Genomic DNA, 27,983 nt, shown 5'->3' on the forward strand with positions numbered 1-27,983 from the left:
AGGGGTTAGGGTCAGAGAATAGTTTATTGAAAATGCCAGCTTTGGGAGCTGGAGATAAAGGTTTGAGTCCTTTTTTTCTGAGTTTGGGGTACTCTAAGAAGTGGTAAGTCTTCAATCTTTGGTTTACAAGACCAATGTTTTTATAAACTATTAGAGTATTTAGCAGTTGAGTATTTTGTTTTCTAGGGCGCTTGCGGCGGGGAGGAGAAATAGGAGGATAGTGAAGTAGGCGATTGAAGCGAGTTGGCCGATGATGATGAATGGGTGTTCGACGGGTTGGCTTCCTACTCATGTTAGGACGAGGAGGTCGGCGACTAGTACTCAGAATAGGAGCTGGGAGAGTGGTCGGAATGTTATTGCTCGTTGTTTTGATTTGTGCAGGAATGGGATTAGGAATAGGATCAGTACGGAGGTGGCCAGTGCTAATACGCCTCCTAGTTTATTTGGGATTGAACGTAGGATGGCGTAGGCGAATAGGAAGTATCATTCTGGCTTGATGTGTGGTGGGGTTACTAGCGGGTTTGCTGGGGTGAAGTTTTCTGGGTCTCCCAGGAGGTTAACCGCTCATGCTTCTTTCTTATGAGACGTTAGTAAACCAATTACATAGCCTTGTCAAGACTAAATCACAGGTAAAAATCCTGTACATCTCATGTGGCCAACCACTCCCAACTAGGATTCCAAGACGCCTCATCACCCATCATAGAAGAACTCGTTGAATTCCACGACCACGCCCTAATCGTTGCCCTAGCTATCTGCAGCCTAGTTCTCTACCTTTTAGCCCACATACTAACAGAAAAACTCTCGTCCAATGCTGTAGACGCCCAAGAAGTAGAGCTGATCTGGACAATCCTACCTGCTATCGTCCTGGTACTCCTCGCCCTCCCATCCCTACAAATCCTCTACATAATGGACGAAATCGACGAACCAGACCTCACCCTAAAAGCCATCGGCCACCAATGATACTGAAGCTACGAATACACAGACTTCAAAGACCTATCATTCGACTCCTACATAGTGCCCACCCCAGACTTACCCAACGGCCACTTCCGACTGCTAGAAGTTGACCACCGCGTAGTTATCCCAATAGAATCCCCCATCCGCGTAATCATTACTGCAGGAGACGTACTCCACTCCTGAGCAGTCCCAACGCTCGGAGTTAAAACAGACGCAATCCCAGGCCGACTAAACCAAACTTCATTCATTACCACCCGGCCTGGGATTTTTTACGGACAATGCTCAGAAATTTGCGGGGCTAATCACAGCTACATACCCATTGTAGTAGAATCAACCCCACTCCCACATTTCGAGGCCTGATCGTCCCTTCTATCATCATCCTAATCATTAAGAAGCTATGCAACAGCACTAGCCTTTTAAGCTAGCCAAAGAGGGACTTCCCCCTCCTTAATGATATGCCACAGCTTAACCCCGCACCATGATTTTCAATCATAATTATAACCTGATTAACCCTAGCACTCCTCATCCAACCAAAACTACTAGCCTTCACCACAACCAACCCCCCATCAAATAAGACCTCCCTCACTACCAAACCCACACCATGATCCTGACCATGAACCTAAGCTTCTTTGACCAATTTTCCAGCCCCAATCTATTCGGCATCCCCTTAATCCTACTATCCCTACTCTTCCCAGCCCTACTATTCCCGTCCCCAAACAACCGATGAATCAACAACCGCCTTTCTACTATCCAAACATGACTCCTTCACCTAATCACAAAACAACTAATAGTCCCACTCAACAAAAATGGCCACAAATGAGCCATAATATTTACATCCCTAATAATCATACTTCTTACAATCAACCTTCTAGGCCTCCTTCCATATACATTCACCCCAACCACCCAACTATCTATGAACATAGCCCTAGCCTTCCCACTATGGCTCGCCACACTACTAACAGGCCTACGAAACCAACCATCAGCCTCTTTAGCCCACCTATTACCCGAAGGTACCCCTACACCCCTAATCCCCGCACTAATCCTGATCGAAACAACCAGCCTACTAATCCGCCCCCTAGCCCTCGGAGTCCGCCTTACAGCCAACCTTACAGCAGGACACTTACTCATCCAACTCATCTCTACAGCCTCCATTGCATTAATACCCACCCTTCCTGCAGTATCCATCCTAACAATAATCATCCTACTACTCCTAACCATCCTAGAAGTAGCAGTAGCCATAATCCAGGCCTACGTCTTCGTGCTCCTTCTAAGCCTATACTTACAAGAAAACATCTAATGGCACACCAAGCACACTCATACCACATAGTTGACCCAAGCCCTTGACCAATCTTCGGGGCAGCCGCCGCCCTACTCACAACCTCAGGATTAATCATGTGATTCCACTACAACTCATCCATACTACTAACCCTAGGCCTCATCTCAATACTCCTAGTAATACTCCAATGATGACGAGACATTGTACGAGAAAGCACCTTCCAAGGCCATCACACTCCCACAGTCCAAAAAGGCCTACGATACGGCATAATCCTTTTCATCACATCCGAAGCATTCTTCTTCTTAGGGTTCTTCTGAGCGTTCTTCCACTCGAGCCTGGCCCCAACCCCAGAACTAGGAGGCCAATGACCCCCAACAGGAATTAAACCACTCAACCCGATAGAAGTCCCCCTACTAAACACAGCCATCCTACTAGCCTCAGGCGTTACCGTAACGTGAGCCCATCACAGCATCACAGAAGGAAACCGAAAACACGCCATCCACGCCCTAACCCTAACGATCCTCCTGGGATTCTACTTCACAGCCCTACAAGCAATAGAATACCACGAAGCCCCATTCTCAATCGCCGATAGCGTCTACGGATCTACCTTCTTCGTTGCCACTGGATTCCACGGACTCCACGTAATCATCGGATCCTCCTTCCTGACCGTCTGCCTCTTCCGACTGATCAAGTTCCACTTTACATCAGACCACCACTTCGGATTCGAGGCAGCAGCCTGATACTGACACTTCGTAGACGTCATCTGACTATTCCTCTACATAACCATCTACTGATGAGGATCTTGCTCTTCTAGTATATTAATTACAATTGACTTCCAATCTCTAGAATCTGGTATAAACCCAGAGGAGAGCAATGAACGCACTCATGTTCATATTCGCCCTATCATCAATCCTAAGCGCCGCCCTAACCGCATTAAACTTCTGACTCGCCCAAATAAACCCCGACTCAGAGAAACTCTCACCGTACGAATGTGGATTCGACCCACTTGGATCTGCTCGATTACCATTCTCAGTCCGATTCTTCCTCAGTAGCCATCCTGTTCGTCCTATTCGACCTAGAAATCGCCCTCCTACTCCCCCTGCCATGAGCCGTCCAACTCCAATCCCCCCTAATGACCCTCACCCTGAACTGTAGTGATCCTCCTTCTCCTAACACTCGGACTGGCCTACGAGTGAATTCAAGGGGGCCTAGAATGAGCAGAATAACAGAAAGTTAGTCTAACCAAAAAGATAGCTGGTTTCGACCCAGCAGATTACAGCCAACCCTGTAACTTTCTTATGTCGCCCCTACATTTAAGCTTCTACTCAGCCTTCATTTTCAGCGGACTAGGACTAGCCTTCCACCGAACCCACCTAGTATCCGCCCTACTATGCCTTGAAAGCATAATATTATCGATATTCGTAGGCCTATCAATATGATCCATCGAAAACCAAGTCTCCTCATTCACCATGGTACCAATTCTCATGCTAACCTTCTCAGCGTGTGAGGCGGGCACAGGCCTGGCCATCCTAGTAGCCTCCACCCGCACACATGGCTCCGACCATCTACACAACCTAAACCTCCTGCAATGCTAAAAATCATCCTACCCACAATCATACTTCTTCCAACAGCCCTGCTGTCTCCACCAAAATTTCTATGGACTAACACCACCTTATACAGCCTCCTAATCGCTGCCCTAAGCCTACAGTGATTAATCCCAACCTACTACCCCTACAAATTTTTATCCAACTGAACAGGAATTGACCAAATCTCATCCCCCCTCCTAGTACTATCCTGCTGACTACTCCCACTCATAATCATAGCAAGCCAAAACCACCTGCAACAAGAACCCCTACAACGCAAACGAATCTTTATCTCAACCTTAGTCGCAGTCCAGCCATTCATCCTACTAGCCTTTTCCACCACAGAACTAGCACTATTTTACATCTCATTTGAAGCAACCCTCATTCCCACCCTAATCTTAATCACCCGATGGGGGAACCAACCAGAACGCCTAAGCGCTGGCATCTACCTGCTATTCTACACGCCAGTAAGCTCTCTACCCCTGCTAATCACAATCATACACCTATACGTTCAAATTGGCACCCTGCACCTGCCAACCCTACAACTAACCCACCCAACCCTATCCACCTCATGGACAGGAATACTATCAGGTCTAGCACTGCTCATAGCATTCATAGTAAAAGCCCCACTATACGGCCTACACCTCTGACTGCCAAAAGCCCACGTAGAAGCACCCATCGCAGGCTCAATACTCCTCGCCGCCCTACTACTAAAGCTAGGAGGATACGGAATTATACGAGTCACTCTATTTATGGGCCCACTGTCCAACCTCCTGCACTACCCCTTCCTAACCCTGGCCCTATGAGGCGCCCTAATGACTAGCTCAATCTGCCTACGACAGACAGACCTAAAATCACTAATCGCTTATTCATCCGTTAGCCACATAGGCCTAGTTATCGCCGCAGGAATAATCCAAACCCACTGATCATTCTCAGGGGCAATGATCCTAATAATTTCCCATGGACTAACTTCCTCCATACTATTCTGCCTAGCCAACACAAACTATGAACGTACGCACAGCCGAATTCTACTACTCACACGAGGCCTACAACCTCTCCTACCACTCATAGCTACTTGATGATTGCTGGCCAATCTAACAAACATAGCCTTACCCCCAACAACAAACCTCATAGCAGAGCTAACCATTATAATCACCTTATTCAACTGATCTGCCTTCACGATCATCCTAACAGGAATCGCAACCCTACTAACCGCCTCCTACACCTTATTCATACTACTAATGACCCAACGAGGCTCAATCCCCTCCCACATCACATCTATGCAAAACTCAACCACGCGAGAACACCTGCTCATAACACTCCACATTATCCCAATATTCCTCCTAATCCTCAAACCCGAACTGATCTCCGGAATCCCCTCATGCAAGTATAGTTTAAACCAAACATTAGACTGTGATTCTAAGAATAGAAGTTCAAACCTTCTTACCTGCCGAGGGGAGGGTTTAACCAACAAGAGCTGCTAACTCTTACATCTGAGCCTAAAACCTCAGCCCCCTTACTTTTAAAGGATAACAGCAATCCACTGGTCTTAGGAACCACCCATCTTGGTGCAAATCCAAGTAAAAGTAGTGAACCCCACACTACTAATCAACTCCCTCACACTACTCACGCTGACAATCCTCCTAACCCCAATCATCCTGCCATTTCTATTTAAAAACTTTAAAAACACCCCACAAGCCACCACCCGCGCTGTTAAAACCGCATTCCTAATTAGCCTAGCCCCTACAACCGCATTCATCTACTCGGGAGTAGAATCTGTCACCTGCCACTGGGAGTGAAAATTCATTATAAACTTTAAAATCCCCCTGAGCCTAAAAATAGACCAATACTCAATAACATTTCTTCCAATCGCCCTATTTGTAACATGATCAATCCTACAATTCGCCATATGATACATGGCCTCAGAGCCATACGTAACAAAATTTTTCACCTACCTACTGACATTCCTAGTCGCCATACTCCTCCTAACAACCGCAAACAACATATTCCTCCTATTCGTAGGCTGGGAAGGAGTACGAATCATGTCCTTCCTTCTCATCGGCTGATGACAAGGCCGAGCAGATGCCAACACCGCCGCCCTACGAGCCGTAATCTACAACCGAATCGGAGACATCGGACTGATCCTGAGCATAGCATGACTAGCTTCAACATTCAACACCTGAGAGATCCAACAAGCCGTACACCCCCACCAAACCCCAATCCTCCCCCTCATAGGATTAATCCTCGCAGCCGCAGGAAAATCCGCCCAATTTGGACTCCACCCATGACTGCCCGCAGCAATAGAAGGCCCCACCCCAGTATCAGCCCTACTGCACTCCAGTACCATAGTAGTAGCCGGAATCTTCCTGCTCATCCGCATGCACCCCCTGCTAGCCACCAACCAGACAGCCCTAACTGCCTGCCTATGCCTAGGTGCTCTATCAACCCTATTCGCTGCCACATGCGCCCTAACCCAAAATGACATCAAAAAAATCATTGCTTTCTCAACATCCAGCCAACTAGGACTAATAATAGTCACTATCGGACTAAACCTCCCACAACTAGCCTTCCTACACATCTCAACCCATGCCTTCTTTAAAGCCATACTATTCCTATGCTCAGGGTCTATCATCCACAACCTAAACGGAGAACAAGATATCCGAAAGATAGGAGGCCTACAGAAAATACTCCCAGTCACTACTTCCTGCCTAACCATCGGAAACCTGGCGCTGATAGGAACCCCATTCCTAGCCGGATTCTACTCAAAAGACCTCATCATCGAAAGCTTAAACACATCATACCTAAATACTTGAGCCCTACTCCTAACCCTTATAGCCACAGCATTCACCGCAACCTACAGCATCCGCATAACCATCCTAGTCCAAGCTGGACAAACCCGAATCCCCCCAGTAGTATCAATAAACGAAAACAACCCACTAATCACCGCCCCCCTAACCCGACTCGCCCTAGGCAGCATTACAGCAGGAATAATCATTACCTCTTTCATCACACCAACCAAAACCCCCCCAATAACCATACCCCTTATCACCAAAACCGCTGCCATCCTCATAACAATCCTAGGAATCATCCTAGGCCCCTCATGTACAGGGCCACACCCCTCTAACGGCGCAAGCTTACATAGAAACATTATTAACAGACCTAGACAGATACAAAAACCCCTACAAGACCACGTATTAACTAACCCTGTTAACCCGACTCAGGAGCGCCTATAAGAGCGATTAAAATCTGTGAAAGGAACTCGGCAAATTAATAAGGCCCGACTGTTTACCAAAAACATAGCCTTCAGCAAATTAAACAAGTATTGAAGGTGATGCCTGCCCGGTGACTTAGGTTTAACGGCCGCGGTATCCTAACCGTGCAAAGATAGCGCAATCAATTGTCCCATAAATCGAGACTTGTATGAATGGCTAAACGAGGTCTTAACTGTCTCTCACAGATAATCAGTGAAATTGATCTCCCCGTGCAAAAGCGGGGATGTGAACATAAGACGAGAAGACCCTGTGGAACTTAAAAATCAACGACCACCGCGAATCCTCAATCAACCCCACTGGGGCCACTACCATCGCAGAGCCTGGTCGATATTTTTCGGTTGGGGCGACCTTGGAGGAGAACAAATCCTCCAAAAACAAGACCATACCTCTTTACCTAGAGCTACCCCTCAAAGTGCTAACAGTGACCAGACCCAATATAATTGATTAATGGACCAAGCTACCCCAGGGATAACAGCGCAATCCCCCTCAAGAGCCCATATCGACAGGGGGGTTTACGACCTCGATGTTGGATCAGGACATCCTAATGGTGCAGCCGCTATTAAGGGTTCGTTTGTTCAACGATTAACAGTCCTACGTGATCTGAGTTCAGACCGGAGCAATCCAGGTCGGTTTCTATCTATGACACACTCTCCCCAGTACGAAAGGACCGGGAAAGTGGGGCCAATACCACAAGCACGCCCCCCCCCCGCTCTAAGCAGTGAAACCAACTAAACCGTGAAGAGGGCCTTCCCCCACCACTTTCAATCCTAGAAAAGGACCAGCTAGAGTGGCAGAGCCCGGCAAGTGCAGAAGGCTTAAGCCCTTTCCCCAGAGGTTCAAATCCTCTCCCTAGCTTCACCCATGATTCAAATAACAACACTAAGCTGCCTCATTATATCCCTCCTATACATCATCCCAATCCTGATTGCCGTAGCCTTCCTAACCCTAGTAGAACGGAAAATCCTAAGCTACATACAATCCCGCAAAGGCCCTAACGTTGTTGGGCCTTTTGGCCTACTTCAACCATTTGCGGACGGACTGAAACTATTTACCAAAGAGCCCATCCGACCCTCTACCTCTTCCCCACTTCTATTCATTCTGATACCAATACTAGCCCTTGTCCTAGCCCTCACCACTTGAGCACCACTACCACTCCCATTTCCCCTAGCAGATCTAAACCTCGGAGTTCTCTTCCTAATAGCCATGTCAAGCCTAGCCGTCTACTCAGTCCTATGATCAGGCTGAGCCTCGAACTCAAAATACGCACTAATCGGAGCCCTACGGGCAGTAGCACAGACCATTTCATACGAAGTGACACTGGCCATAATCCTGCTATCAATAATCATACTAAGCGGAAGCTACACACTCAGCTCCTTTGCCGTCGCACAGGAGCCTCTATACTTCATTTTCTCCTCATGACCCCTAGCAATAATATGATACGTATCCACCCTAGCAGAGACAAACCGAGCTCCTTTTGACCTCACAGAGGGCGAATCTGAGCTAGTCTCAGGGTTTAACGTTGAATACGCCGCAGGACCCTTCGCCTTATTCTTCCTAGCTGAATATGCGAACATTATGCTAATAAATACACTTACAGCCATCATATTCCTAAACCCAAGCGCCCTAGGGCCACCCACAGAACTATTCCCCGTCATCCTAGCCACAAAAGTCCTCCTACTATCTTCTGGTTTCTTATGGGTCCGAGCTTCATACCCACGATTCCGATATGACCAACTAATGCACCTACTATGAAAAAACTTCCTACCCCTCACACTAGCTCTGTGCCTCTGACACATCAGCATACCTATCTGCTATGCAGGCCTACCTCCTTACATAAGGAAATGTGCCTGAACTACAAAGGGTCACTATGATAAAGTGAACATAGAGGTATAACAGCCCTCTCATTTCCTGTTGACCTTAGAAAAGTAGGAATTGAACCCACACAAGAGAAATCAAAATTCTCCATACTTCCCTTATATTATTTTCTAGTAGAGTCAGCTAATCAAGCTATCGGGCCCATACCCCGAAAATGATGGCTTAACCCCCTCCTCTACTAATGAACCCTTACGCGACCCCAATCATAACCTTCAGCCTCATCTTGGGCACCACAATCACAATTTCCAGCAACCACTGAGTTCTGGCCTGGACAGGACTGGAGATCAACGCACTAGCCATCATTCCCCTAATTGCCAAATCCCACCACCCACGAGCAGTAGAAGCCGCAACGAAATACTTCCTAACCCAAGCAGCTGCTTCCGCCCTGGTCCTATTCTCTAGCATAACCAATGCCTGAGTCACCGGCCAATGAGACATCACACAAATAAACCACCCAACCTCCTGTCTACTACTGACAGCAGCAATCGCTATTAAACTGGGCCTAGTGCCATTTCACTTCTGATTCCCAGAAGTTCTACAAGGATCGCCACTAATAACAGCCCTGCTACTCTCGACCCTCATAAAATTCCCCCCACTAACCCTGCTCCTACTAACATCCAAATCCCTCGACCCAGCTCTACTCACCGCCATGGCCCTAGCCTCAACAGCACTAGGAGGCTGAATAGGACTGAACCAAACACAAACACGCAAAATCCTAGCCTTCTCGTCCATCTCCCACTTAGGCTGAATCGCCATCATCCTAGTTTACAGCCCCAAATTGGCCTTACTTACCTTCTACCTATACACAATCATAACATCAGCCGTATTCCTAGCCCTTAACAAAATCAAAGCCCTTAACCTATCCATGATCACAACCTCATGAACAAAAACCCCAGTGCTAAACGCCACCCTAATACTAGTACTTTTATCCCTAGCAGGCCTCCCCCCATTAACAGGCTTTATACCAAAGTGACTTATCATCCAAGAACTAACTAAACAGGAAATAACACCAGCAGCCATGGCAATTGCCATGCTATCACTGCTCAGCCTCTTCTTCTACCTACGCCTCGCATACCACTCAACAATTACCCTTCCCCCCAACTCCTCTAACCACATAAAACAATGATACACTAGCAAAGCCCCAAGCACACCTACTGCGGTCCTTGCCTCACTATCAATCCTCTTACTTCCCCTGTCCCCAATAATACATGCCATTGTCTAGAAACTTAGGATAACACCCCAAACCGAAGGCCTTCAAAGCCTTAAATAAGAGTTAAACCCTCTTAGTTTCTGCACATTAAGACTTACAGAATATTAACCTGTATCTTCTGAATGCAAGTCAGACGCTTTAATTAAGCTAAAGCCTCCCTAGACAGATGGGCTTCGATCCCACAAAACTCTAGTTAACAGCTAAATGCCTAAACCAATTGGCTTCTGCCTACAAAGACCCTGACGCACCCTAGTGCGCATCGATGAGCTTGCAACTCAACATGAATTTCACTACAGAGCCGATAAGAAGAGGAATTAAACCTCTGTAAAAAGGACTACAGCCTAACGCTTCAACACTCAGCCATCTTACCCGTCACCTTCATCAACCGATGACTATTTTCCACTAACCATAAGGATATTGGCACCCTGTACCTCATCTTCGGGGCATGAGCAGGAATAGTCGGCACCGCACTCAGCCTATTAATCCGCGCAGAACTAGGACAACCAGGAACTCTCCTAGGCGACGACCAAATTTACAATGTAATCGTTACCGCTCACGCCTTTGTAATAAGCTTCTTTATAGTCATACCCATCATGATCGGAGGATTCGGCAACTGATTAGTCCCCCTCATAATCGGTGCCCCCGACATAGCATTCCCGCGAATAAACAACATAAGCTTTTGACTCCTCCCCCCATCATTCCTCCTACTACTAGCCTCATCCACTGTAGAAGCTGGCGCCGGCACAGGCTGAACTGTCTACCCTCCCCTAGCAGGTGACCTTGCCCACGCCGGAGCTTCAGTAGACCTGGCTATCTTCTCACTCCACTTAGCCGGTATCTCCTCCATCCTTGGGGCCATCAACTTTATCACCACAGCCATCAACATAAAACCCCCCGCACTCTCACAATACCAAACCCCACTATTTGTCTGATCCGTACTAATTACCGCCATCCTACTCCTTCTATCACTCCCCGTACTCGCCGCCGGTATTACAATATTACTAACTGATCGAAACCTAAACACCACATTCTTCGACCCCGCTGGAGGAGGAGACCCAATCCTGTACCAACACCTATTCTGATTCTTCGGACACCCAGAAGTCTATATTCTGATCCTACCGGGGTTCGGAATCATCTCACACGTAGTCACGTACTACTCAGGCAAAAAGGAGCCCTTCGGCTACATGGGAATAGTCTGAGCCATACTATCCATCGGCTTCCTAGGATTCATCGTCTGAGCTCACCACATGTTTACAGTAGGAATAGACGTTGATACCCGAGCCTACTTTACATCAGCCACTATAATCATTGCCATCCCTACCGGAATCAAAGTATTTAGCTGACTAGCCACCCTGCACGGAGGAACAATCAAATGAGACCCCCCCCAATACTATGAGCTCTAGGATTTATCTTCCTATTTACCATCGGAGGATTAACAGGAATCGTTCTTGCAAACTCTTCCCTAGACATCGCCCTGCACGACACGTACTACGTAGTTGCCCACTTCCACTACGTCCTATCCATAGGCGCCGTCTTTGCCATTCTAGCAGGATTTACTCACTGATTCCCACTACTCACTGGGTTTACCCTACACCAAACATGAGCAAAAGCCCACTTCGGGGTAATATTTACAGGAGTAAACCTAACGTTCTTCCCCCAGCACTTCCTAGGCCTAGCAGGAATACCCCGACGATACTCGGACTATCCCGACGCCTACACACTATGAAACACCATTTCCTCCATCGGCTCCCTAATCTCAATAGTAGCCGTAATCATACTAATATTCATCATCTGAGAAACCTTTTCGGCCAAACGAAAAGTCCTACAACCAGAACTAACTACCACAAACGTTGAATGAATCCACGGCTGCCCTCCCCCATACCATACTTTCGAGGAACCGGCCTTCGTCCAAGTACAAGAAAGGAAGGAATCGAACCCTCACATGCTGGTTTCAAGCCAACTGCATTAACCGCTCATGCTTCTTTCTTATGAGATGTTAGTAAACCAATTACATAGCCTTGTCAAGACTAAATCACAGGTAAAAATCCTGTACATCTCATGTGGCCAACCACTCCCAACTAGGATTCCAAGACGCCTCATCACCCATCATAGAAGAACTCGTTGAATTCCACGACCACGCCCTAATCGTTGCCCTAGCTATCTGCAGCCTAGTTCTCTACCTTTTAGCCCACATACTAACAGAAAAACTCTCGTCCAATGCTGTAGACGCCCAAGAAGTAGAGCTGATCTGGACAATCCTACCTGCTATCGTCCTGGTACTCCTCGCCCTCCCATCCCTACAAATCCTCTACATAATGGACGAAATCGACGAACCAGACCTCACCCTAAAAGCCATCGGCCACCAATGATACTGAAGCTACGAATACACAGACTTCAAAGACCTATCATTCGACTCCTACATAGTGCCCACCCCAGACTTACCCAACGGCCACTTCCGACTGCTAGAAGTTGACCACCGCGTAGTTATCCCAATAGAATCCCCCATCCGCGTAATCATTACTGCAGGAGACGTACTCCACTCCTGAGCAGTCCCAACGCTCGGAGTTAAAACAGACGCAATCCCAGGCCGACTAAACCAAACTTCATTCATTACCACCCGGCCTGGGATTTTTTACGGACAATGCTCAGAAATTTGCGGGGCTAATCACAGCTACATACCTACTGTAGTAGAATCAACCCCACTCCCACATTTCGAGGCCTGATCGTCCCTTCTATCATCATCCTAATCATTAAGAAGCTATGCAACAGCACTAGCCTTTTAAGCTAGCCAAAGAGGGACTTCCCCCTCCTTAATGATATGCCACAGCTTAACCCCGCACCATGATTTTCAATCATAATTATAACCTGATTAACCCTAGCACTCCTCATCCAACCAAAACTACTAGCCTTCACCACAACCAACCCCCCATCAAATAAGACCTCCCTCACTACCAAACCCACACCATGATCCTGACCATGAACCTAAGCTTCTTTGACCAATTTTCCAGCCCCAATCTATTCGGCATCCCCTTAATCCTACTATCCCTACTCTTCCCAGCCCTACTATTCCCGTCCCCAAACAACCGATGAATCAACAACCGCCTTTCTACTATCCAAACATGACTCCTTCACCTAATCACAAAACAACTAATAGTCCCACTCAACAAAAATGGCCACAAATGAGCCATAATATTTACATCCCTAATAATCATACTTCTTACAATCAACCTTCTAGGCCTCCTTCCATATACATTCACCCCAACCACCCAACTATCTATGAACATAGCCCTAGCCTTCCCACTATGGCTCGCCACACTACTAACAGGCATGTTTAACCATGTACGTGCCCCAGGGCCGGCTTAAAGTAGGCTCTATTGTCCCACTTTACTGCTAAATCCGCCTTCCAGAAGTGGTTTCACGCTTCTTTCCGTGTGCCCTATGAATAGGGAATGTAGCCCATTTCTTCCACTCCATAGGCTATACCTTGACCTGTCTTATTAGCGGGGTGCTATTGTGTCCACTGTTGTGCTCTCATTCGAGGTGGGCTGGCGACGGCGGTATGTAGGCTGTGTTGGCAAGGGGTGGTTGGGTTAATCGGGGATTATCGATTGTAGAACAGGCTCCTCTAGGTGGGTTTGGGGCACCGCCAAGTCCTTAGAGTTTTAAGCGTTTGTGCTCGTAGTTCTCTGGCGGATACTTCGGTAAAGTAAGTATCAAGATTTAGGGCCAGGCATAGTGGGGTATCTAATCCCAGTTTGGGCCCTGGCTTTCGTGGGTTTAAATCAGTCTTTAGTTCCTAAGATCATCTTAATGGTGTGTTTAGGTGCATCTTGGGCTTATGACAGCTTAGTTGCATTTTGATCTTAGTTAGCTAGGACAGGCATTTTACCACTCTTTACGCCGTGTCAATAGGACGGTTGATTTGGGTTTCTTGTATGACCGCGGTGGCTGGCACAAGATTTACCAACCCTTGAAGTTAGGCTGTTGCTATAACTAAGTCAAGTTTGCACTCATTGCTTAATGTTAATTACTGCTGAATACCCGTGGGGGCGTGGCTTAGCGAGGCGTCTTGGGCTACTACTTGGGTGTGCCTGATACCCGCTCCTCAAGGCCTGTATGGGGGTAGGTGGTCGAGGGCGTTTACACTGGGGCGCGGATACTTGCATGTATATATTTAGCAAAAACCAACCGTAAGGTTAGGACTAAGTCTTTTGTCCGCAGGCATGTTTTATGCCATCTTGGCAACTTCAGTGCCATGCTTTGTGTTAAGCTATGTGGACGGGGGTGTGGTTAGCTGATAGTTGAGTGGTGAGTGAGAGTGAAGTATATGAAATTATTGCTTGTGTTTACTATTTTTAGTACTGGAGTTTCTCTAAGTCCTAGGACTAGGAGGAAATGGTGTTTCATAGTGTGTAGGCGTCGGGATAGTCCGAGTATCGTCGGGGTATTCCTGCTAGGCCTAGGAAGTGCTGGGGGAAGAACGTTAGGTTTACTCCTGTAAATATTACCCCGAAGTGGGCTTTTGCTCATGTTTGGTGTAGGGTAAACCCAGTGAGTAGTGGGAATCAGTGAGTAAATCCTGCTAGAATGGCAAAGACGGCGCCTATGGATAGGACGTAGTGGAAGTGGGCAACTACGTAGTACGTGTCGTGCAGGGCGATGTCTAGGGAAGAGTTTGCAAGAACGATTCCTGTTAATCCTCCGATGGTAAATAGGAAGATAAATCCTAGAGCTCATAGTATTGGGGGGGGGCCTCATTTGATTGTTCCTCCGTGCAGGGTGGCTAGTCAGCTAAATACTTTGATTCCGGTAGGGATGGCAATGATTATAGTGGCTGATGTAAAGTAGGCTCGGGTATCAACGTCTATTCCTACTGTAAACATGTGGTGAGCTCAGACGATGAATCCTAGGAAGCCGATGGATAGTATGGCTCAGACTATTCCCATGTAGCCGAAGGGCTCCTTTTTGCCTGAGTAGTACGTGACTACGTGTGAGATGATTCCGAACCCCGGTAGGATCAGAATATAGACTTCTGGGTGTCCGAAGAATCAGAATAGGTGTTGGTACAGGATTGGGTCTCCTCCTCCAGCGGGGTCGAAGAATGTGGTGTTTAGGTTTCGATCAGTTAGTAATATTGTAATACCGGCGGCGAGTACGGGGAGTGATAGAAGGAGTAGGATGGCGGTAATTAGTACGGATCAGACAAATAGTGGGGTTTGGTATTGTGAGAGTGCGGGGGGTTTTATGTTGATGGCTGTGGTGATAAAGTTGATGGCCCCAAGGATGGAGGAGATACCGGCTAAGTGGAGTGAGAAGATAGCCAGGTCTACTGAAGCTCCGGCGTGGGCAAGGTCACCTGCTAGGGGAGGGTAGACAGTTCAGCCTGTGCCGGCGCCAGCTTCTACAGTGGATGAGGCTAGTAGGAGGAGGAATGATGGGGGGAGGAGTCAAAAGCTTATGTTGTTTATTCGCGGGAATGCTATGTCGGGGGCACCGATTATGAGGGGGACTAATCAGTTGCCGAATCCTCCGATCATGATGGGTATGACTATAAAGAAGCTTATTACAAAGGCGTGAGCGGTAACGATTACATTGTAAATTTGGTCGTCGCCTAGGAGAGTTCCTGGTTGTCCTAGTTCTGCGCGGATTAATAGGCTGAGTGCGGTGCCGACTATTCCTGCTCATGCCCCGAAGATGAGGTACAGGGTGCCAATATCCTTATGGTTAGTGGAAAATAGTCATCGGTTGATGAAGGTGACGGGTAAGATGGCTGAGTGTTGAAGCGTTAGGCTGTAGTCCTTTTTACAGAGGTTTAATTCCTCTTCTTATCGGCTCTGTAGTGAAATTCATGTTGAGTTGCAAGCTCATCGATGCGCACTAGGGTGCGTCAGGGTCTTTGTAGGCAGAAGCCAATTGGTTTAGGCATTTAGCTGTTAACTAGAGTTTTGTGGGATCGAAGCCCATCTGTCTAGGGAGGCTTTAGCTTAATTAAAGCGTCTGACTTGCATTCAGAAGATACAGGTTAATATTCTGTAAGTCTTAATGTGCAGAAACTAAGAGGGTTTAACTCTTATTTAAGGCTTTGAAGGCCTTCGGTTTGGGGTGTTATCCTAAGTTTCTAGACAATGGCATGTATTATTGGGGACAGGGGAAGTAAGAGGATTGATAGTGAGGCAAGGACCGCAGTAGGTGTGCTTGGGGCTTTGCTAGTGTATCATTGTTTTATGTGGTTAGAGGAGTTGGGGGGAAGGGTAATTGTTGAGTGGTATGCGAGGCGTAGGTAGAAGAAGAGGCTGAGCAGTGATAGCATGGCAATTGCCATGGCTGCTGGTGTTATTTCCTGTTTAGTTAGTTCTTGGATGATAAGTCACTTTGGTATAAAGCCTGTTAATGGGGGGAGGCCTGCTAGGGATAAAAGTACTAGTATTAGGGTGGCGTTTAGCACTGGGGTTTTTGTTCATGAGGTTGTGATCATGGATAGGTTAAGGGCTTTGATTTTGTTAAGGGCTAGGAATACGGCTGATGTTATGATTGTGTATAGGTAGAAGGTAAGTAAGGCCAATTTGGGGCTGTAAACTAGGATGATGGCGATTCAGCCTAAGTGGGAGATGGACGAGAAGGCTAGGATTTTGCGTGTTTGTGTTTGGTTCAGTCCTATTCAGCCTCCTAGTGCTGTTGAGGCTAGGGCCATGGCGGTGAGTAGAGCTGGGTCGAGGGATTTGGATGTTAGTAGGAGCAGGGTTAGTGGGGGGAATTTTATGAGGGTTGAGAGTAGCAGGGCTGTTATTAGTGGCGATCCTTGTAGTACTTCTGGGAATCAGAAGTGAAATGGCACTAGGCCCAGTTTAATAGCGATTGCTGCTGTCAGTAGTAGACAGGAGGTTGGGTGGTTTATTTGTGTGATGTCTCATTGGCCAGTGACTCAGGCATTGGTTATGCTAGAGAATAGGACCAGGGCGGAAGCAGCTGCTTGGGTTAGGAAGTATTTCGTTGCGGCTTCTACTGCTCGTGGGTGGTGGGATTTGGCAATTAGGGGAATGATGGCTAGTGCGTTGATCTCCAGTCCTGTCCAGGCCAGAACTCAGTGGTTGCTGGAAATTGTGATTGTGGTGCCCAAGATGAGGCTGAAGGTTATGATTGGGGTCGCGTAAGGGTTCATTAGTAGAGGAGGGGGTTAAACCATCATTTTCGGGGTATGGGCCCGATAGCTTGATTAGCTGACTCTACTAGAAAATAATATAAGGGAAGTATGGAGAATTTTGATTTCTCTTGTGTGGGTTCAATTCCTACTTTTCTAAGGTCAACAGGAAATGAGAGGGCTGTTATACCTCTATGTTCACTTTATCATAGTGACCCTTTGTAGTTCAGGCACATTTCCTTATGTAAGGAGGTAGGCCTGCATAGCAGATAGGTATGCTGATGTGTCAGAGGCACAGAGCTAGTGTGAGGGGTAGGAAGTTTTTTCATAGTAGGTGCATTAGTTGGTCATATCGGAATCGTGGGTATGAAGCTCGGACCCATAAGAAACCAGAAGATAGTAGGAGGACTTTTGTGGCTAGGATGACGGGGAATAGTTCTGTGGGTGGCCCTAGGGCGCTTGGGTTTAGGAATATGATGGCTGTAAGTGTATTTATTAGCATAATGTTCGCATATTCAGCTAGGAAGAATAAGGCGAAGGGTCCTGCGGCGTATTCAACGTTAAACCCTGAGACTAGCTCAGATTCACCCTCTGTGAGGTCAAAAGGAGCTCGGTTTGTCTCTGCTAGGGTGGATACGTATCATATTATTGCTAGGGGTCATGAGGAGAAAATGAAGTATAGAGGCTCCTGTGCGATGGCAAAGGAGCTGAGTGTGTAGCTTCCGCTTAGTATGATTATTGATAGCAGGATTATGGCCAGTGTCACTTCGTATGAAATGGTCTGTGCTACTGCCCGTAGGGCTCCGATTAGTGCGTATTTTGAGTTCGAGGCTCAGCCTGATCATAGGACTGAGTAGACGGCTAGGCTTGACATGGCTATTAGGAAGAGAACTCCGAGGTTTAGATCTGCTAGGGGAAATGGGAGTGGTAGTGGTGCTCAAGTGGTGATGGCTAGGACAAGGGCTACTATTGGTATCAGAATGAATAGAAGTGGGGAAGAGGTAGAGGGTCGGATGGGCTCTTTGGTAAATAGTTTCAGTCCGTCCGCAAATGGTTGAAGTAGGCCAAAAGGCCCGACAACGTTAGGGCCTTTGCGGGATTGTATGTAGCTTAGGATTTTCCGTTCTACTAGGGTTAGGAAGGCTACGGCAATCAGGATTGGGATGATGTATAGGAGGGATATAACGAGGCAGCTTAGTGTTGTTATTTGAATCATGGGTGAAGCTAGGGAGAGGATTTGAACCTCTGGGAAAAGGGCTTAAGCCTTCTGCACTTGCCGGGCTCTGCCACTCTAGCTGGTCCTTTTCTAGGATTGAAAGTGGTGGGGGAAGGCCCTCTTCACGGTTTAGTTGGTTTCACTGCTTAGAGGGGGGGGGCGTGCTTGTGGTATTGGCCCCACTTTCCCGGTCCTTTCGTACTGGGGAGAGTGTGTCATAGATAGAAACCGACCTGGATTGCTCCGGTCTGAACTCAGATCACGTAGGACTGTTAATCGTTGAACAAACGAACCCTTAATAGCGGCTGCACCATTAGGATGTCCTGATCCAACATCGAGGTCGTAAACCCCCCTGTCGATATGGGCTCTTGAGGGGGATTGCGCTGTTATCCCTGGGGTAGCTTGGTCCATTAATCAATTATATTGGGTCTGGTCACTGTTAGCACTTTGAGGGGTAGCTCTAGGTAAAGAGGTATGGTCTTGTTTTTGGAGGATTTGTTCTCCTCCAAGGTCGCCCCAACCGAAAAATATCGACCAGGCTCTGCGATGGTAGTGGCCCCAGTGGGGTTGATTGAGGATTCGCGGTGGTCGTTGATTTTTAAGTTCCACAGGGTCTTCTCGTCTTATGTTCACATCCCCGCTTTTGCACGGGGAGATCAATTTCACTGATTATCTGTGAGAGACAGTTAAGACCTCGTTTAGCCATTCATACAAGTCTCGATTTATGGGACAATTGATTGCGCTATCTTTGCACGGTTAGGATACCGCGGCCGTTAAACCTAAGTCACCGGGCAGGCATCACCTTCAATACTTGTTTAATTTGCTGAAGGCTATGTTTTTGGTAAACAGTCGGGCCTTATTAATTTGCCGAGTTCCTTTCACAGATTTTAATCGCTCTTATAGGCGCTCCTGAGTCGGGTTAACAGGGTTAGTTAATACGTGGTCTTGTAGGGGTTTTTGTATCTGTCTAGGTCTGTTAATAATGTTTCTATGTAAGCTTGCGCCGTTAGAGGGGTGTGGCCCTGTACATGAGGGGCCTAGGATGATTCCTAGGATTGTTATGAGGATGGCAGCGGTTTTGGTGATAAGGGGTATGGTTATTGGGGGGGTTTTGGTTGGTGTGATGAAAGAGGTAATGATTATTCCTGCTGTAATGCTGCCTAGGGCGAGTCGGGTTAGGGGGGCGGTGATTAGTGGGTTGTTTTCGTTTATTGATACTACTGGGGGGATTCGGGTTTGTCCAGCTTGGACTAGGATGGTTATGCGGATGCTGTAGGTTGCGGTGAATGCTGTGGCTATAAGGGTTAGGAGTAGGGCTCAAGTATTTAGGTATGATGTGTTTAAGCTTTCGATGATGAGGTCTTTTGAGTAGAATCCGGCTAGGAATGGGGTTCCTATCAGCGCCAGGTTTCCGATGGTTAGGCAGGAAGTAGTGACTGGGAGTATTTTCTGTAGGCCTCCTATCTTTCGGATATCTTGTTCTCCGTTTAGGTTGTGGATGATAGACCCTGAGCATAGGAATAGTATGGCTTTAAAGAAGGCATGGGTTGAGATGTGTAGGAAGGCTAGTTGTGGGAGGTTTAGTCCGATAGTGACTATTATTAGTCCTAGTTGGCTGGATGTTGAGAAAGCAATGATTTTTTTGATGTCATTTTGGGTTAGGGCGCATGTGGCAGCGAATAGGGTTGATAGAGCACCTAGGCATAGGCAGGCAGTTAGGGCTGTCTGGTTGGTGGCTAGCAGGGGGTGCATGCGGATGAGCAGGAAGATTCCGGCTACTACTATGGTACTGGAGTGCAGTAGGGCTGATACTGGGGTGGGGCCTTCTATTGCTGCGGGCAGTCATGGGTGGAGTCCAAATTGGGCGGATTTTCCTGCGGCTGCGAGGATTAATCCTATGAGGGGGAGGATTGGGGTTTGGTGGGGGTGTACGGCTTGTTGGATCTCTCAGGTGTTGAATGTTGAAGCTAGTCATGCTATGCTCAGGATCAGTCCGACGTCTCCGATTCGGTTGTAGATTACGGCTCGTAGGGCGGCGGTGTTGGCATCTGCTCGGCCTTGTCATCAGCCGATGAGAAGGAAGGACATGATTCGTACTCCTTCCCAGCCTACGAATAGGAGGAATATGTTGTTTGCGGTTGTTAGGAGGAGTATGGCGACTAGGAATGTCAGTAGGTAGGTGAAAAATTTTGTTACGTATGGCTCTGAGGCCATGTATCATATGGCGAATTGTAGGATTGATCATGTTACAAATAGGGCGATTGGAAGAAATGTTATTGAGTATTGGTCTATTTTTAGGCTCAGGGGGATTTTAAAGTTTATAATGAATTTTCACTCCCAGTGGCAGGTGACAGATTCTACTCCCGAGTAGATGAATGCGGTTGTAGGGGCTAGGCTAATTAGGAATGCGGTTTTAACAGCGCGGGTGGTGGCTTGTGGGGTGTTTTTAAAGTTTTTAAATAGAAATGGCAGGATGATTGGGGTTAGGAGGATTGTCAGCGTGAGTAGTGTGAGGGAGTTGATTAGTAGTGTGGGGTTCACTATTTTTACTTGGATTTGCACCAAGATGGGTGGTTCCTAAGACCAGTGGATTGCTGTTATCCTTTAAAAGTAAGGGGGCTGAGGTTTTAGGCTCAGATGTAAGAGTTAGCAGCTCTTGTTGGTTAAACCCTCCCCTCGGCAGGTAAGAAGGTTTGAACTTCTATTCTTAGAATCACAGTCTAATGTTTGGTTTAAACTATACTTGCATGAGGGGATTCCGGAGATCAGTTCGGGTTTGAGGATTAGGAGGAATATTGGGATAATGTGGAGTGTTATGAGCAGGTGTTCTCGCGTGGTTGAGTTTTGCATAGATGTGATGTGGGAGGGGATTGAGCCTTGTTGGGTCATTAGTAGTATGAATAAGGTGTAGGAGGCGGTTAGTAGGGTTGCGATTCCTGTTAGGATGATCGTGAAGGCAGATCAGTTGAATAAGGTGATTATAATGGTTAGCTCTGCTATGAGGTTTGTTGTTGGGGGTAAGGCTATGTTTGTTAGATTGGCCAGCAATCATCAGGTAGCTATGAGTGGTAGGAGAGGTTGTAGGCCTCGTGTGAGTAGTAGAATTCGGCTGTGCGTACGTTCATAGTTTGTGTTGGCTAGGCAGAATAGTATGGAGGAAGTTAGTCCATGGGAAATTATTAGGATCATTGCCCCTGAGAATGATCAGTGGGTTTGGATTATTCCTGCGGCGATAACTAGGCCTATGTGGCTAACGGATGAATAAGCGATTAGTGATTTTAGGTCTGTCTGTCGTAGGCAGATTGAGCTAGTCATTAGGGCGCCTCATAGGGCCAGGGTTAGGAAGGGGTAGTGCAGGAGGTTGGACAGTGGGCCCATAAATAGAGTGACTCGTATAATTCCGTATCCTCCTAGCTTTAGTAGTAGGGCGGCGAGGAGTATTGAGCCTGCGATGGGTGCTTCTACGTGGGCTTTTGGCAGTCAGAGGTGTAGGCCGTATAGTGGGGCTTTTACTATGAATGCTATGAGCAGTGCTAGACCTGATAGTATTCCTGTCCATGAGGTGGATAGGGTTGGGTGGGTTAGTTGTAGGGTTGGCAGGTGCAGGGTGCCAATTTTCACGTATAGGTGTATGATTGTGATTAGCAGGGGTAGAGAGCTTACTGGCGTGTAGAATAGCAGGTAGATGCCAGCGCTTAGGCGTTCTGGTTGGTTCCCCCATCGGGTGATTAAGATTAGGGTGGGAATGAGGGTTGCTTCAAATGAGATGTAAAATAGTGCTAGTTCTGTGGTGGAAAAGGCTAGTAGGATGAATGGCTGGACTGCGACTAAGGTTGAGATAAAGATTCGTTTGCGTTGTAGGGGTTCTTGTTGCAGGTGGTTTTGGCTTGCTATGATTATGAGTGGGAGTAGTCAGCAGGATAGTACTAGGAGGGGGGATGAGATTTGGTCAATTCCTGCTCAGTTGGATAAAAATTTGTAGGGGTAGTAGGTTGGGATTAATCACTGTAGGCTTAGGGCAGCGATTAGGAGGCTGTATAAGGTGGTGTTAGTCCATAGAAATTTTGGTGGAGACAGCAGGGCTGTTGGAAGAAGTATGATTGTGGGTAGGATGATTTTTAGCATTGCAGGAGGTTTAGGTTGTGTAGATGGTCGGAGCCATGTGTGCGGGTGGAGGCTACTAGGATGGCCAGGCCTGTGCCCGCCTCACACGCTGAGAAGGTTAGCATGAGAATTGGTACCATGGTGAATGAGGAGACTTGGTTTTCGATGGATCATATTGATAGGCCTACGAATATCGATAATATTATGCTTTCAAGGCATAGTAGGGCGGATACTAGGTGGGTTCGGTGGAAGGCTAGTCCTAGTCCGCTGAAAATGAAGGCTGAGTAGAAGCTTAAATGTAGGGGCGACATAAGAAAGTTACAGGGTTGGCTGTAATCTGCTGGGTCGAAACCAGCTATCTTTTTGGTTAGACTAACTTTCTGTTATTCTGCTCATTCTAGGCCCCCTTGAATTCACTCGTAGGCCAGTCCGAGTGTTAGGAGAAGGAGGATCACTACAGTTCAGGTGAGGGTCATTAGGGGGGATTGGAGTTGGACGGCTCATGGCAGGGGGAGTAGGAGGGCGATTTCTAGGTCGAATAGGACGAACAGGATGGCTACTGAGAAAGAATCGGACTGAGAATGGTAATCGAGCAGATCCAAGTGGGTCGAATCCACATTCGTACGGTGAGAGTTTCTCTGAGTCGGGGTTTATTTGGGCGAGTCAGAAGTTTAATGCGGTTAGGGCGGCGCTTAGGATTGATGATAGGGCGAATATGAACATGAGTGCGTTCATTGCTCTCCTCTGGGTTTATACCAGATTCTAGAGATTGGAAGTCAATTGTAATTAATATACTAGAAGAGCAAGATCCTCATCAGTAGATGGTTATGTAGAGGAATAGTCAGATGACGTCTACGAAGTGTCAGTATCAGGCTGCTGCCTCGAATCCGAAGTGGTGGTCTGATGTAAAGTGGAACTTGATCAGTCGGAAGAGGCAGACGGTCAGGAAGGAGGATCCGATGATTACGTGGAGTCCGTGGAATCCAGTGGCAACGAAGAAGGTAGATCCGTAGACGCTATCGGCGATTGAGAATGGGGCTTCGTGGTATTCTATTGCTTGTAGGGCTGTGAAGTAGAATCCCAGGAGGATCGTTAGGGTTAGGGCGTGGATGGCGTGTTTTCGGTTTCCTTCTGTGATGCTGTGATGGGCTCACGTTACGGTAACGCCTGAGGCTAGTAGGATGGCTGTGTTTAGTAGGGGGACTTCTATCGGGTTGAGTGGTTTAATTCCTGTTGGGGGTCGTTGGCCTCCTAGTTCTGGGGTTGGGGCCAGGCTCGAGTGGAAGAACGCTCAGAAGAACCCTAAGAAGAAGAATGCTTCGGATGTGATGAAAAGGATTATGCCGTATCGTAGGCCTTTTTGGACTGTGGGAGTGTGATGGCCTTGGAAGGTGCTTTCTCGTACAATGTCTCGTCATCATTGGAGTATTACTAGGAGTATTGAGATGAGGCCTAGGGTTAGTAGTATGGATGAGTTGTAGTGGAATCACATGATTAATCCTGAGGTTGTGAGTAGGGCGGCGGCTGCCCCGAAGATTGGTCAAGGGCTTGGGTCAACTATGTGGTATGAGTGTGCTTGGTGTGCCATTAGATGTTTTCTTGTAAGTATAGGCTTAGAAGGAGCACGAAGACGTAGGCCTGGATTATGGCTACTGCTACTTCTAGGATGGTTAGGAGTAGTAGGATGATTATTGTTAGGATGGATACTGCAGGAAGGGTGGGTATTAATGCAATGGAGGCTGTAGAGATGAGTTGGATGAGTAAGTGTCCTGCTGTAAGGTTGGCTGTAAGGCGGACTCCGAGGGCTAGGGGGCGGATTAGTAGGCTGGTTGTTTCGATCAGGATTAGTGCGGGGATTAGGGGTGTAGGGGTACCTTCGGGTAATAGGTGGGCTAAAGAGGCTGATGGTTGGTTTCGTAGGCCTGTTAGTAGTGTGGCGAGCCATAGTGGGAAGGCTAGGGCTATGTTCATAGATAGTTGGGTGGTTGGGGTGAATGTATATGGAAGGAGGCCTAGAAGGTTGATTGTAAGAAGTATGATTATTAGGGATGTAAATATTATGGCTCATTTGTGGCCATTTTTGTTGAGTGGGACTATTAGTTGTTTTGTGATTAGGTGAAGGAGTCATGTTTGGATAGTAGAAAGGCGGTTGTTGATTCATCGGTTGTTTGGGGACGGGAATAGTAGGGCTGGGAAGAGTAGGGATAGTAGGATTAAGGGGATGCCGAATAGATTGGGGCTGGAAAATTGGTCAAAGAAGCTTAGGTTCATGGTCAGGATCATGGTGTGGGTTTGGTAGTGAGGGAGGTCTTATTTGATGGGGGGTTGGTTGTGGTGAAGGCTAGTAGTTTTGGTTGGATGAGGAGTGCTAGGGTTAATCAGGTTATAATTATGATTGAAAATCATGGTGCGGGGTTAAGCTGTGGCATATCATTAAGGAGGGGGAAGTCCCTCTTTGGCTAGCTTAAAAGGCTAGTGCTGTTGCATAGCTTCTTAATGATTAGGATGATGATAGAAGGGACGATCAGGCCTCGAAATGTGGGAGTGGGGTTGATTCTACTACAATGGGTATGTAGCTGTGATTAGCCCCGCAAATTTCTGAGCATTGTCCGTAAAAAATCCCAGGCCGGGTGGTAATGAATGAAGTTTGGTTTAGTCGGCCTGGGATTGCGTCTGTTTTAACTCCGAGCGTTGGGACTGCTCAGGAGTGGAGTACGTCTCCTGCAGTAATGATCACGCGGATGGGGGATTCTATTGGGATAACTACGCGGTGGTCAACTTCTAGCAGTCGGAAGTGGCTGTTGGGTAAGTCTGGGGTGGGCACTATGTAGGAGTCGAATGATAGGTCTTTGAAGTCTGTGTATTCGTAGCTTCAGTATCATTGGTGGCCGATGGCTTTTAGGGTGAGGTCTGGTTCATCGATTTTGTCCATTATGTAGAGGATTTGTAGGGATGGGAGGGCGAGGAGTACCAGGACGATAGCAGGTAGGATTGTCCAGATCAGCTCTACTTCTTGGGCGTCTACAGCATTGGACGAGAGTTTTTCTGTTAGTATGTGGGCTAAAAGGTAGAGAACTAGGCTGCAGATAGCTAGGGCAACGATTAGGGCGTGGTCGTGGAATTCAACGAGTTCTTCTATGATGGGTGATGAGGCGTCTTGGAATCCTAGTTGGGAGTGGTTGGCCACATGAGATGTACAGGATTTTTACCTGTGATTTAGTCTTGACAAGGCTATGTAATTGGTTTACTAACATCTCATAAGAAAGAAGCATGAGCGGTTAATGCAGTTGGCTTGAAACCAGCATGTGAGGGTTCGATTCCTTCCTTTCTTGTACTTGGACGAAGGCCGGTTCCTCGAAAGTATGGTATGGGGGAGGGCAGCCGTGGATTCATTCAACGTTTGTGGTAGTTAGTTCTGGTTGTAGGACTTTTCGTTTGGCCGGAAAGGCTTCTCAGATGATGAATATTAGTATGATTACGGCTACTATTGAGATTAGGGAGCCGATGGAGGAAATGGTGTTTCATAGTGTGTAGGCGTCGGGATAGTCCGAGTATCGTCGGGGTATTCCTGCTAGGCCTAGGAAGTGCTGGGGGAAGAACGTTAGGTTTACTCCTGTAAATATTACCCCGAAGTGGGCTTTTGCTCATGTTTGGTGTAGGGTAAACCCAGTGAGTAGTGGGAATCAGTGAGTAAATCCTGCTAGAATGGCAAAGACGGCGCCTATGGATAGGACGTAGTGGAAGTGGGCAACTACGTAGTACGTGTCGTGCAGGGCGATGTCTAGGGAAGAGTTTGCAAGAACGATTCCTGTTAATCCTCCGATGGTAAATAGGAAGATAAATCCTAGAGCTCATAGTATTGGGGGGGGTCTCATTTGATTGTTCCTCCGTGCAGGGTGGCTAGTCAGCTAAATACTTTGATTCCGGTAGGGATGGCAATGATTATAGTGGCTGATGTAAAGTAGGCTCGGGTATCAACGTCTATTCCTACTGTAAACATGTGGTGAGCTCAGACGATGAATCCTAGGAAGCCGATGGATAGTATGGCTCAGACTATTCCCATGTAGCCGAAGGGCTCCTTTTTGCCTGAGTAGTACGTGACTACGTGTGAGATGATTCCGAACCCCGGTAGGATCAGAATATAGACTTCTGGGTGTCCGAAGAATCAGAATAGGTGTTGGTACAGGATTGGGTCTCCTCCTCCAGCGGGGTCGAAGAATGTGGTGTTTAGGTTTCGATCAGTTAGTAATATTGTAATACCGGCGGCGAGTACGGGGAGTGATAGAAGGAGTAGGATGGCGGTAATTAGTACGGATCAGACAAATAGTGGGGTTTGGTATTGTGAGAGTGCGGGGGGTTTTATGTTGATGGCTGTGGTGATAAAGTTGATGGCCCCAAGGATGGAGGAGATACCGGCTAAGTGGAGTGAGAAGATAGCCAGGTCTACTGAAGCTCCGGCGTGGGCAAGGTTACCTGCTAGGGGAGGGTAGACAGTTCAGCCTGTGCCGGCGCCAGCTTCTACAGTGGATGAGGCTAGTAGGAGGAGGAATGATGGGGGGAGGAGTCAAAAGCTTATGTTGTTTATTCGCGGGAATGCTATGTCGGGGGCACCGATTATGAGGGGGACTAATCAGTTGCCGAATCCTCCGATCATGATGGGTATGACTATAAAGAAGCTTATTACAAAGGCGTGAGCGATAACGATTACATTGTAAATTTGGTCGTCGCCTAGGAGAGTTCCTGGTTGTCCTAGTTCTGCGCGGATTAATAGGCTGAGTGCGGTGCCGACTATTCCTGCTCATGCCCCGAAGATGAGGTACAGGGTGCCAATATCCTTATGGTTAGTGGAAAATAGTCATCGGTTGATGAAGGTGACGGGTAAGATGGCTGAGTGTTGAAGCGTTAGGCTGTAGTCCTTTTTACAGAGGTTTAATTCCTCTTCTTATCGGCTCTGTAGTGAAATTCATGTTGAGTTGCAAGCTCATCGATGCGCACTAGGGTGCGTCAGGGTCTTTGTAGGCAGAAGCCAATTGGTTTAGGCATTTAGCTGTTAACTAGAGTTTTGTGGGATCGAAGCCCATCTGTCTAGGGAGGCTTTAGCTTAATTAAAGCGTCTGACTTGCATTCAGAAGATACAGGTTAATATTCTGTAAGTCTTAATGTGCAGAAACTAAGAGGGTTTAACTCTTATTTAAGGCTTTGAAGGCCTTCGGTTTGGGGTGTTATCCTAAGTTTCTAGACAATGGCATGTATTATTGGGGACAGGGGAAGTAAGAGGATTGATAGTGAGGCAAGGACCGCAGTAGGTGTGCTTGGGGCTTTGCTAGTGTATCATTGTTTTATGTGGTTAGAGGA

The 27,983-nt window shown here is 47.4% G+C and overlaps 1 long non-coding RNA gene across 1 annotated transcript in view; it reads left to right on the forward strand.

Moving 5' to 3' along the window:
- Positions 1-233: 233 nt before the first annotated feature.
- The window catches only part of LOC308186292, a 120,535-nt gene continuing 92,785 nt past the window's right edge, over positions 234-27,983 (forward strand). Inside the window, exon 1 of the long non-coding RNA XR_013944008.1 lies at positions 234-412. This is a non-coding gene — a long non-coding RNA (uncharacterized lncRNA). The remainder of the gene's footprint in view (positions 413-27,983) is intronic.

Source organism: Anser brachyrhynchus, assembly GCF_964034855.1.
Source record: "Anser brachyrhynchus genome assembly, contig: SCAFFOLD_108, whole genome shotgun sequence".
NCBI classification, from domain to species: Eukaryota; Metazoa; Chordata; class Aves; order Anseriformes; family Anatidae; genus Anser; species Anser brachyrhynchus.